This window comes from Canis lupus, chromosome 16 (assembly GCF_048164855.1).
Source record: "Canis lupus baileyi chromosome 16, mCanLup2.hap1, whole genome shotgun sequence".
Taxonomy (NCBI): domain Eukaryota; kingdom Metazoa; phylum Chordata; class Mammalia; order Carnivora; family Canidae; genus Canis; species Canis lupus.
This window is the reverse complement of record NC_132853.1, coordinates 9,176,308-9,187,548: the sequence shown is the minus strand read 5'-3', so window position 1 is coordinate 9,187,548 and position 11,241 is coordinate 9,176,308. Positions and strand designations below refer to the sequence as shown.

Here is an 11,241-nt window from a genome sequence, read left to right as displayed (position 1 = left end):
CTGTGCAAGAGATGCAGATTTGTCAACTCCACGGAGGTGAGGGCTGAGCCAGCAAGGGGACAAGCGCAATTTAGAGTCAGAAAAAAGGAAGAGGAACATAAGGTCTACTTGGGAGGACGTGGAGGAGGAATAGCAGACCCAGAGAGAAAAAAGCGCACCTGGCTCATAAGAAACAAGACGGAGGAGCAAAGAGAATTGTTTTTGAAAGTCTGGCTTGTGCATGGTTTGAACTCCTGGCTCAGTGCTGGCCACTTGCACTTTTCAATAGGCATGTTTTTCAACTCTTCAGCTTCATTTGTAGACATCATTCCCCAAAAAAGAGGTCCAAAACCACACCACAGAGGAGGTGGAGCATGAACGTCGTAATCACACAAGACCCTGATTTTCCTATGTGCTTTCAGTTATGCAAGCGTTGACCACACATGGTGAGTCAGGTGCTGCCGGGAGCTAAAAGTGCAGATTTGGAGGCTACACAGTCTAAAAGCTTGCTGAACACCATTTCCAGTTCACCTCCTGAAATACACACCAGTCCTAGTTCTCTGACCTTGTCATCCATCCACCAGTTGGCTCATCGCCTGACCAAGCTGTCAGAGTCCGTTGTTCCAGTCCCTCTCTTCCAACACCCCGTGTCTGCATCCTCTCCCTTGGCCCTTCCCTGTTCAAGACGCCAAGCCTGGATGAGTGCCTCCTCCCTGTACCTAAGAGCTGAGTATTTCTAGAAGAAAACCACACAACTGAGCTGGCTGGTTTCACTTTAATGATTGTCAACCTCAGACACACAGTCACCAGAGGATCTGATCCTACTCTGATCCTCTGATACTTAGTTGTTCTTTCCCTACATCAGCTATTGTACCTTCAACCCTCCCACACCCTTCTGCTCTTCATGATTTACTGAGCAGGATGAAGGCGGCAGATGTTATACTCCCTCTTCCCTCCACCAGCCAGGCAAACCTACCTCTTCTGTACTCATTCCTCCTGCCAGAAGCCATGTCCTGCACCTGAGCCCTGCACTCTGCCCCTTACATTGTCTCTTGGAGAGTTGGATCTCTTGCTTATCCCTCTCCTAAATTGTTGTCTCTCCTGTTCTGGATCATCGTCACCTGTTCCAGTGTTCCCATACCATCCTTTTTTTTTTTCCATCTTTAAATATATACATAAGAGCACCTGGGTGGCACAGTGGTTGAGTGGTTGAGTGAGTGAGTGGTCTTTGACTCAGGTTGTGATCCCAGGATCATAGGATGAAGTCCCGCATCGGGCTCCTTGGGGGGAGGCTGCTTCTCCCTCTGCCTGTGTCTCTGCCTCTCTCTGTGTCTCAATAAATGAATAAAATCTTATATACATACATATATATATATGTATGTATGTATTAGTACAAGTGTGGAATCAATACTTAACACGGTGCTCCTTCCACTGCACCCAACTTCTTTTTTTTTTTTTTTAAAGATTTTATTTATTCATCACACACACACAGAGGCAGAGACACAGGCAGAGGGAGAAGCAGGCTCCATGCAGGGAGCCCGATGTGGGACTTGATCCCCGGTCTCCAGGATCATGCCCTGGGCTGAAGGTGGCACTAAACTGCTAAGCCACCAGGGCTGCCCCTGCACCCAACTTCTAAATGTTTGTGTTCCTCAGGGCTATTGGGGGTTCTCTTCACATCTCAGTACCTTGAAACAACATCTACATGCTGATGGCTTCCAGTTGTGTGGTTGCAGGTCAGATTCTCCCCTGAACTCCAAGCTTAAAAAGACATCTGCTGGAGGGCACCTTCGGGGCATAGGCGGTAGAGCGTGCACTCTCGATCTTGGGGTTGTGAGTTTGAGCCCCATGTTGGGGGTAGAGATGACCTAACACAAGCTTTTAAAAATTTCTTTAAGAATGAAAAATGTATCTGCCTACCTGTGATCTCCATTCAGGTGTCTCACATCTCAAGTTTGACACGTTAGTTTCTTAGTCACTCACACGTACATCAAAGTGTGTCACCTGCCCAGGTTTTCTCATCTCCACCAGGGAAACCATATTCACTGATTTGAAGTCAGAAATCTAGGAACCATCCAGTGTTGCTGCTGCCCACCCTCTACAACCAGTCCCTTGGCAAACCCATCAACTGTGCCTCCAGTCAATCATCTGGAATCTGTCCATCTCCACCACCATCTGGCATGGTTTCAGACATCATCCTCTCTGAACTACACTGATCTTCCTGCTTCCACTTACTGGCCCTTCCCGGTGTCCTCCCACAGCTACAGATGTGGTTGTATCACACCACCCTGTTTAAAATCCATGATGTGAGTTCCCTATGGGTTACTCTGCACTGGGGGGAATGTCAAACTCTATGTCATAGTATCTTCAAAGGTCGGAGTCCCAAGGCTAAGATGAAGAGGTCTTCAGGGCTGCACTCTTCTGGAAGATCTAGGAGATTCTGCCTCCTGCTTCTTTGGCTTTGTTGGAACAATTCAGTTCCTTGTGGTTGCAGAGCAGTTTTTTTTGCTGGATGTAAATTCAAGGTCATTCTGGAGGCCACTGCATTCCTTGGCTTGTGGTCTCCTTCCTTCATCTTCAAAGCCAGCAGAGAGATTGAATCCCTGTGTAGCATCCCTTTGACCCACTCTTCTGCTTCAGTCTTTAGCCATTAAGCTAAGTAGATTGGGCCCACCTGGATGATCTCTGCTTTAAGATTATCTGATTAGTAGCCTTAATTGCCAACTGCAAACCTTAAGTCCCTTTTGTCACTTAATGTAACATAGTCACAGACTCTGGGGATTATGATATGGCCATCTTTGAGGACTATGATTCTGTCTGTTAGTCACAATTTATAATAACATGAAAAAGTATCACTTTCCTAGGAATGAATGTCCAAGTCCTCTGTGCAAAAGAACTATAAAATATTATTGGGAAAATTTTTTAAAGGCTGTTGGATCTCCTTAAGGTAGAATTTTGAAGCTTTTTTGTGCATTGAAACTACATGCTTTCAGACCAACCCCTGGATAAAAAAGAGCCACATTTTATATACGCGCAATTGCTCTGCTGTCTTAAACCTCAACAGCTTGCATGAGTAAATTTACTTTTAAGTGGAGAAGTACATTCTTTTAAAAAGCCTTATGAGTTTCTGTGATCTTGCAGTCCATCATGAGACTCTACATTGTTTTGGTACTTAAATCACGGAGTGAAAATCATCTTGAAAGTAGTATGTGATTCCAACAAAAGTATGACTATTGTGTTAAAGACTACTGTATTGATATAGTGAAATGTTGTAACAATGGGAAAGGTATTCCCTTCTTTGGAATTATGCTCCCCAAAGTCTTGATGATGTAGTATGGCTTACTGTGAGCTGGTTATGTTATCTGGACATTAGGTCATCATCTGAGTTTTGCAGCACTGTACACTTTAGTTTTCAGCACTGCACATTTCACATTTGCATGATTAAAAAATTGCTGTGTGTCAAAACCATGCTTCTGGAATGGCTGAAGCTTGATATGTCAGGTTATTTGAATATAATTAATGTTTTGAAGTAGTTGTGACCACAAAGCACCTTTCTAACATGAAGGGCTATGCATCATTTGAAATTACTCAAATAACATCTTCCTACAAATACTTCCAATATCATGATGCCCCTGTGAGAATAGGCAGAAAGAAAAAAAAATTTTTTAAAGAGATTGTTATAAACTAATCATTAAGTGAATTTCACTGCAGCTTATTTTTATGGGAAATCCTTTTAGATGCCAAAGGACAGCTGCAATAGGGAAAACAATTCAATGAAGATGCTTTGTTACATGTTTTGTAGCAGATGATGATCAACCACAGTATTCATGGGCTAGGGCTACCATAACAATATCACTTAAACAACAGAAATTTGTTGTTGGGAAGGCTACAATTCCAAGATGAGAATGCCAGGAGAGTTGGTTTCTGGTGAGCCTTCCCCTTGGTTGGCAGGTGGTACCTTCTCACTGTTGTCTTCTGTGGTCCTCTGTGTGCTCTCCTGGTGTCTCCCTCTTATAAGGACACCAATCCTATTGGTTTTAGGGACTCACCCTTATGACCACATTTAACCTTGATTATCTCCTTAAATGCTGTGTCTCCAAACACAGTGACATTGGAGATGAAGCTTCAACATATGAATTTGGGAAGGTAGAGGACACCATTCAGTCCATAACAACTACTAATGAATATCTTTGATACTTAGAGTTCTCTCATACAGAGAATTTTGCTAAAAACATTTTGCTCTTGCTTTTATTTTACAGTGCTTAGTATAAGTGATTCATCTAGCCAGGTTTACTATAAAAAGGACAAGCTGTATGTACATAATATATGTTAATAAGCCATAGAAGTAATATACCAAACTTTTAAAATTACCGTATTTTCTACTTAGGATTTAGGACTTCAGGGACACCTAGGTGGCTTGGTCAGTTAAGCATCTGGCTCTTGGTATTGGCTCAGTTCATATCTCAAGGTTGTGGGATCAAGCCCCACATCAGGCTCTGGGCTCAGTACAGAGTCTGGGATTCTCACTCTCCCTCCCTCTCTGCCCTTTTCCCCAAACCCATGCGTGTGTTCTCTCTCTCTCTTTCTCTCTCAAATAAATCTATAAAAAAAAAAGAAGGAAAAAAAAGATTTAGGACTTTTTAAAAATGAGTTAAATCCAGTAAAGGTTTTGATTTTTTTTTTGTAATAGGAGATGGTTTTTTTACAACTGAAATAACGTTTCAGATAAAGAAAGCATTGGTAAATACTGATATTTGACTTTTTTTTTTTTTTACCTTATATAATTTCTTTAAATAATACTTTATTTGGGGCATCTTTGCTTCAGGTCATGATCTCAGGATCTTGGGATCAACCCCCCACATGCGGCTCCCTGCTCAGCAGCGAGTTTGCTTCTCCCTGTCCCTCTGCCCCACTCCCTGCCCTGCCCCGCCCTGCCCCGCTCATGGTCTCTCTAGCACGCACTCTCTATCTCTCAATCTTTTTTTAAAAAATAAATAATACTTTTCTTTAAAAAGGTAATAATGCTGTAGTACCTGTCAGGCTCAGTGGAGTGTGTGACTCTTGATATCGAGGTGAGTTTGAGCCCATGCTTGGTGGAGAAATTAATAAAAATAAAATCTTTTTAATTTTTTAATTTTATTTTTTAAGATTTTATTTATTTATTCATGAGAGACAAAGAGAGAGGCAAAGACACAGGCAGAGGGAGGAGAAGCAGGCTCCCAGCTGAGAGCCCCGATATGGGACTTCAGGATCATGCCCTGAGCCACCCAGGCGTCCCAAAAAAAAAAAAAAAAAAAAAAAAACTTTTAAAGGTATATGCCTTAATATTAAATATGTCTAAATAAAACAAAACAATCATGTATATATACATATATACATATATATTACTGACGGAAATTTTAAAAGACAAATAGGGAGATACAGTATATTTAATGATTGACTCCATTGTAAAGATGATAGTTCTCCCCAAATTGACCTATAGACCCTATACAATAAAGTAAAAATATCAATAGGATTTGCTATGAAATTAAGCTAATTCTAAAACTTATATGGAAAGACAAAAAGTAGTGAGTACAATCTCGGAATGAGACAAGGTGGGAATATTTACATGCAAGTTTCAAGAGTTACTATAAATCTATAATATAGCACTGTTGCAAAGACAGACCAATGAAACAAACAGAAAAATACAACAACAGCACATCATAATTCTGGGCAATGATCTTTTCATAGCTGTCCCCCTAGTTAGGTGGTGATCGATAAATATTTCATGAGTGAATGAATTGATGGATGCAGAGATGAACTGACCATGAAGCTCCTAAATCTTCAAGCTCTGGGGGCCATCTTTTGCAAGGGCATTTTCTCAGGAGCTTAGAGATGTTCTCATCATGTATTCAGAAGGTTAAATTTTTTTTAAATTTTGTGGGTTTTATTTTCCCTCCCCAGGCTCAGTAATAAAGTCCCTGTGTGCTGCATCTATTCACTTGAGAGCATGTCTTTCATATGACCCATCAAAAGATTAATAAGCCTGCATTTCTCTTCTCTCAGACCAGTCATTGCCTCTGGAACATTGACTTCCTTCCTTGAAAATGCTGTTTTGTTGAGTGGTTTTCAGCTTGGGATCAAAGAACACCTTTCACCCTCAGGCTTGTCATAGTGGCACAGGCAGGTCCAGAAGGAATGTTCGTTCATCTCCTCTGGGGGCACCATTGTTTGCAAGCAGAGGAAGGAGGCTATGTAGCCTGATTTTGGGAACACTGATAAAACTGAAGAGAAGTCCAAGGTACCAGCAAGGGCTGTTCGAAGGCCTCTACTGGCTCCAAGCACTCTGGCTTTCTTGGAAGCCCTATGTCTCTCATGTTATATAAGATACCCACAGCCCACATTTGAGGATATTGGCATAAAATCCTGTGAGTGGAAATGAATTGCAGTTGATGGTTAGACATGTTTCTTTTTGTAAAAGCTTCAACATTTATTATAGTTTTAGATTTTTTATTCAGTAATTTCCTTCCAGAATTGCAATATTTTAATAACCGCTTGCAAATTCCAAAGTCCTGGACTCTGTGTTCATGGATCCAATGGTGAAGTGGCCCTGTTGCCAACTCTCACAGCATGGGAAGAGAAGCACAGGCAGACGTTTGGAGGGTATGAGGAGGGCCTAGGACCTGGGATGGAAGGGCATGGGACTGAAATTTAGCTCAGCTGTGACAGTAAATACCTCACTTTCTATTCTCCTAGGATCAAATTTTCTACCAAATACTGGGAAAAACTGTATTTGAAGTTGTTGCATTAGGAAGTAAAACATTTTTTTTAAAGATTTTATTTATTCATGAGAGACACACACAGAGAGAGGCAGAGACATAGGCAGAGGGAGAAGCAGGCTCCATGCAGGGAGCCCGATGTGGGACTCGATCCCAGGACTCCAGGACCACGCCCTGGGCCAAAGGCAGATGCTAAACCACTGAGCCACCCAGGGATCCCAAGTAAAACATTTTTATAAGCATTTCAAAAGCATGGTATTTATTTCAACTTTAACTGATTTAAATTTCTGTCACTTCTAGGGAAGGTGGCATTGGGAGGGTGGTGGACATTTTGGGGATGTGTTTTTAGGGGGGTTTCATATAGAAATAATACTTCTTGGGGTGCCTGGGTGAGCTGGTTAAGGATCCAACTCTTGATTTTCATTCAGGTCATGATTTCAGGGTTGTGAGATGGAGCCTGTGCTGGGCTCCTTGCTGGGTGTGGAGTGCTTAAGATTTTCTCTCTCTTTAAAAAAAAAAAAAAAGGAAAGAAATACAACTTTCGACTTTGGAAAGATGCTTCAGAATGTTTCAAAAACATGACAGAATTTGTAAGTTCCTGCTTTGTCTGAAGGGTGTTATTTCTAGTCTTTTGTGCTTTCTTTGGTTTTTCTGTATACAGAATCCCATCACCTGGGTTTAAAGATAGTTTTACTTCTTCCTGCCCGATATGGAAGCCTTTTATTACTTTTTCTGGTTCACTTGTTCTAGCTAGAACTTCCAGAAATATCAAATAGCAGTGGTGAATGCAGCCATCCTCATCGAGATCCTCATCTAAGTATAAGGAGAGCTCTTAGTCTTCCACCATTGAGTATGATGTCCACTAGGGGTTTTTCATACATGCCCTTCATCATGTTGAGGAAGTTCCCTTCTATTTCTGGTTTCCTGAGTGGTTTTTTTTTTTTTTTTTAATCATGAAAGGAGGTCTGGTTTGTCAAAGATGATGTTATTTTCTGCATCAATTGAGATGATCCTATGTTTTCCCCCCCTCTATTCTATTAATGTACATTGGTTGATTTCTCCTGTGTTGAACAACCCCTGCATTCCATTTGGTCATGGTGAATAATCTTTGTCATGTATAACTGAGTTTGGTTTGCTGGTATTTTGTTGAGGATTTTTACGTGTTTCCTCATAAAGGACCCTGGCCTGTAGTCTTATTTTCGTGTGATGTCTTAATCTGGTTTTAGTATCAGGGTAATGCTGGCCTTATGGAATGACCTCCTGTTCTTCTGTTTTTTTTTGTTTTTTTTTTTTTTTTTTTTTTTTTAAGACTTTGAGAAATATTGGCATTAATTCTTCTTTAAATGGTTGGTGGAATTCACAAGTGAAACCATCTGTGCCTGGATTTTTCTTTCTTGGGAAGTTTTTTTTTTAAAAGATTTTATTTATTTATTCATGAGAGACACGGGGTGGGGGGGAGTGCGGCAGAGACACAGGTAGAGGGAGAAGCAGGCTCCATGCAGGGAGCCCAACGTGGGACTCCATCCAAGGTCTCCAGGATCACACCCCGGGCCGAAGGCGGTGCTAAACCGCAGAGCTACCCGGGCTGCCCCTTGGGAAGTTTTTAATCAGTGATTCAGGAGCGCCTGCGTGGCTCAGTGGTTTCGAGTTGGCCTTTCATGAATAAATAAATAAAGTCTTAAAAAAAACAGTCACTGATTCAATCTCTGTAATGTTACAGGTCTTTTCAGACACTATTTTCTCTTGAGTCAGTCTTCATAGTTTGGTGGGGGGGAGGAGGATGGTTAGGAATTTGTGCATTGCACCAAGTTTATCTAATTTGTCGGCCTACAATTTCCTCAGGATTCTCTTGCACCCTTCTGACTTATGTAAGGCCAGTGTTAAATGTCCTCACTTTGTTTCTAATTTTAGTGATTTGGCTCTTACCTCTTTTTTGTCAGGCTAGCTAAATATTTGCCAATTTTGTTAACTTTTCCAAAGAACTGACTTCTGCTTTTGTTAATTTTTCTCTGTTTTTCATTTCTCCCCACTCTTACTTTTATTTCCTTCCTTTGCTAATCTTGGGTTCTCTTTGCTCTTCATTTAATAGATTTTTAAAGTGTAAAGTGATTTGAGTTTTTTTAATGAAAGTATCTACAGCTGTAATTTCCCCTCTGAGAACTGGAAAAATGGAAATCTAGTCTCTTACTTCATTGCATACACAGTGGAAAAAATGTTAATATAAGACTTCTGGCAGAAAATATAAGACAAAATCCGTATAAATTCTTAGGACACAAAAAGCACGAACCATTAAGGAGGCAGTTGGTAAATTGGATTTTGATACAGGAAAGCTAGGTTCTTGTCTCAAGAGTCGAAGAATGAATCTCAAGGACAAAGAGAGTGAGTAAAGTGATAAATGTTTATTAGGCAAAGATACAGAGAAAGCTCTCAGAAGTGAGAGGGGTCCCAACAGGGTTGCCACTAAGGGCAGCTTTTTTGGCTGGCCATTTACTGAGAAACTAACCAGGGAGCCCACAGCCTTGAGATTTCTTTGTGCTGTCTTGTGTGATTGACATATGGCTGTTTGGGGGGTCTGGTGAGTTTCTGTGATTGCTTAGTAACCATCAAAGGGAGATACTCCCTAACATTCTGGAGCTAGGAAGCCAGGGTTTAAAAAAATTTTTTTCTCTGTTTTTGTTGCTTTATCTCTGTTTCCTTGGGATTGGTAGGAACCTGACTCTGGGCCTTTTGGTGTCCTTGGGATTTATGGGAGCCCAGAGATTTATAGGAGCGACTCTGGGCCTTTCCCTTATCTTTCCCTGCCTGGCCCCACCTGTCCCTAACTGAATTTCATCAGAATTTAAAACTTATACTCTGCTGATGATACTGCTGAAAATTAAAATGTAAGCCACAAGTTGAGAGAGGCAAATACATATAATCAAGTCCAGTTCTACATGTAAGGAGCTTAGAAGCCACTGCTCCATCCTAACAAGTAAAAAGCTGAACTGACTGAAAAATCAACTCTTCTGGGGTCTATAAGAGAGAGGAGGACACAGGCAACATGCTGCTTCAAAGATTAGAGAGACAAGCAGGCAAATAGGATAACAGCTTCCATGAGCAGACACCACAAATGGAAACCACCATGGGAGCAAATGCTGAGTAGGAAAACCTGCCCTGTGATTGAGGAATCCTTGGAGGCTTGGTGCAGACAACTTAGAATTACAAACTCCAGGAACATTGATTTGGAGAGGCGCCTTCACTGTTTTAGGAGATTGACCTCCAGGAGCTTAACCAGGTTTCCACAGTAAATAAATATCAGAGGGAAAAAAACCCTTGTTTTTCCAGCAGGGAGAAGGGAAAAAATCATTTTGAGATACACTAGAGCACCCTGTTTTCATAAGACCTGCCCTCAGGAGAAACTAGCTAACCAGAGTCCAATCTGCCCGGGTGTTGTCAGAACCTAAATAACCTGGGGGGAAGGACAAGACCCAAATCCAATCAACTCCAGTACCTGGGGGTAGGGGAATGCCCAACTGCAGCCCACTCTGGCCATTCTCTCCTAAAGGGAAGAAAAAAATTATAAACACTTTTAAAGTTAACAGTCCAATGGTGGTTTAAAGTTAACAGTCCAATGGTGGAAGCTCACTAAAAGACTGAGATCTAGGGCAGCCCAGGTGGCTCAGCGGTTTAGCGCTGCCTTCAGCCCAGGGCATGATCCTGGAGACTTGGGATCGAGTCCCACGTCAGGCTCCCTGCATGGAGCCTCCTTCTCCCTCTGCCTGTGTCTCTGTCTCTCATGAATAAATAAATTAAAAATCTTAAAAGAAAGACTGAGGTCTAATCCTAAGACTAAAACACTTCCCCCCCCATCTCGCCATCACATTACAAAAGACCTATTTACAACTTTTGCTTTTACATGGTACATTATGCCCAACTATCAAGAACATTTTGAGGCATACCAAAGGGTAAAAACACAATTTGAAGAGACAGAGCAAGCATCAGAACTAGACATGGCCAGGATTTTAGACTTAACAGACTGGGAATTAAAAAAACAAAACAAAAAACCAACTATGATTGGGATACCTGGGTGGATCAGTCAGTTAAGCACCTGACTTTGGCTGAGGTCATGATCTCAGGGTTCTGGGATCAAGCCCCATTGAGCCCCCTGTCAAGGCCCGTGTTGGGCTCCGTGCTCGGCAGGGATCTGCTTGTCCCTCTCCCTCTGTTCCTCCCTTCCTCCCCCCCTCCCTCCCTTCCTCATGCTCTTTGTCCCTCAAGTAAATATAAAAATAAAACAACTATGATTAAAATGCTAAGCGTTCTAGTGGATAAAGTAGATAGCATGCAAGAACAGATGGGCAATGTAGTACAGAGTTGGGAATCCTAACAATTAAAAAGGCAGGCTAGAAATAAGCACTGTAACAGAAATGAAGAATGCTTTTGATGGGCTTTTTAGTAGTAAGCTGGACATGGCTAAGAAATGAATCTGAGGGATCCCTGGGTGGCGCAGCGGTTTGGCGCCTGC

General features: G+C 41.7%; 1 long non-coding RNA gene across 6 annotated transcripts in view; it reads right to left on the bottom strand.

Moving 5' to 3' along the window:
• LOC140605905 (uncharacterized) overlaps positions 1 to 11,241 on the bottom strand; it is a 36,251-nt gene that overhangs the window by 17,090 nt on the left and 7,920 nt on the right. Inside the window, exon 2 of one of the 6 annotated variants that reach the window (XR_012008429.1) lies at positions 10,228 to 10,275. The exons of 4 other annotated variants lie outside the window; for them this stretch is intronic. This is a non-coding gene — a long non-coding RNA (uncharacterized lncRNA). Of the gene's footprint in view, positions 1 to 1,899; positions 5,276 to 10,227; positions 10,276 to 11,241 lie in introns of those variants that run through there. One more of the 6 variants, XR_012008431.1, reaches the window with a different exon arrangement.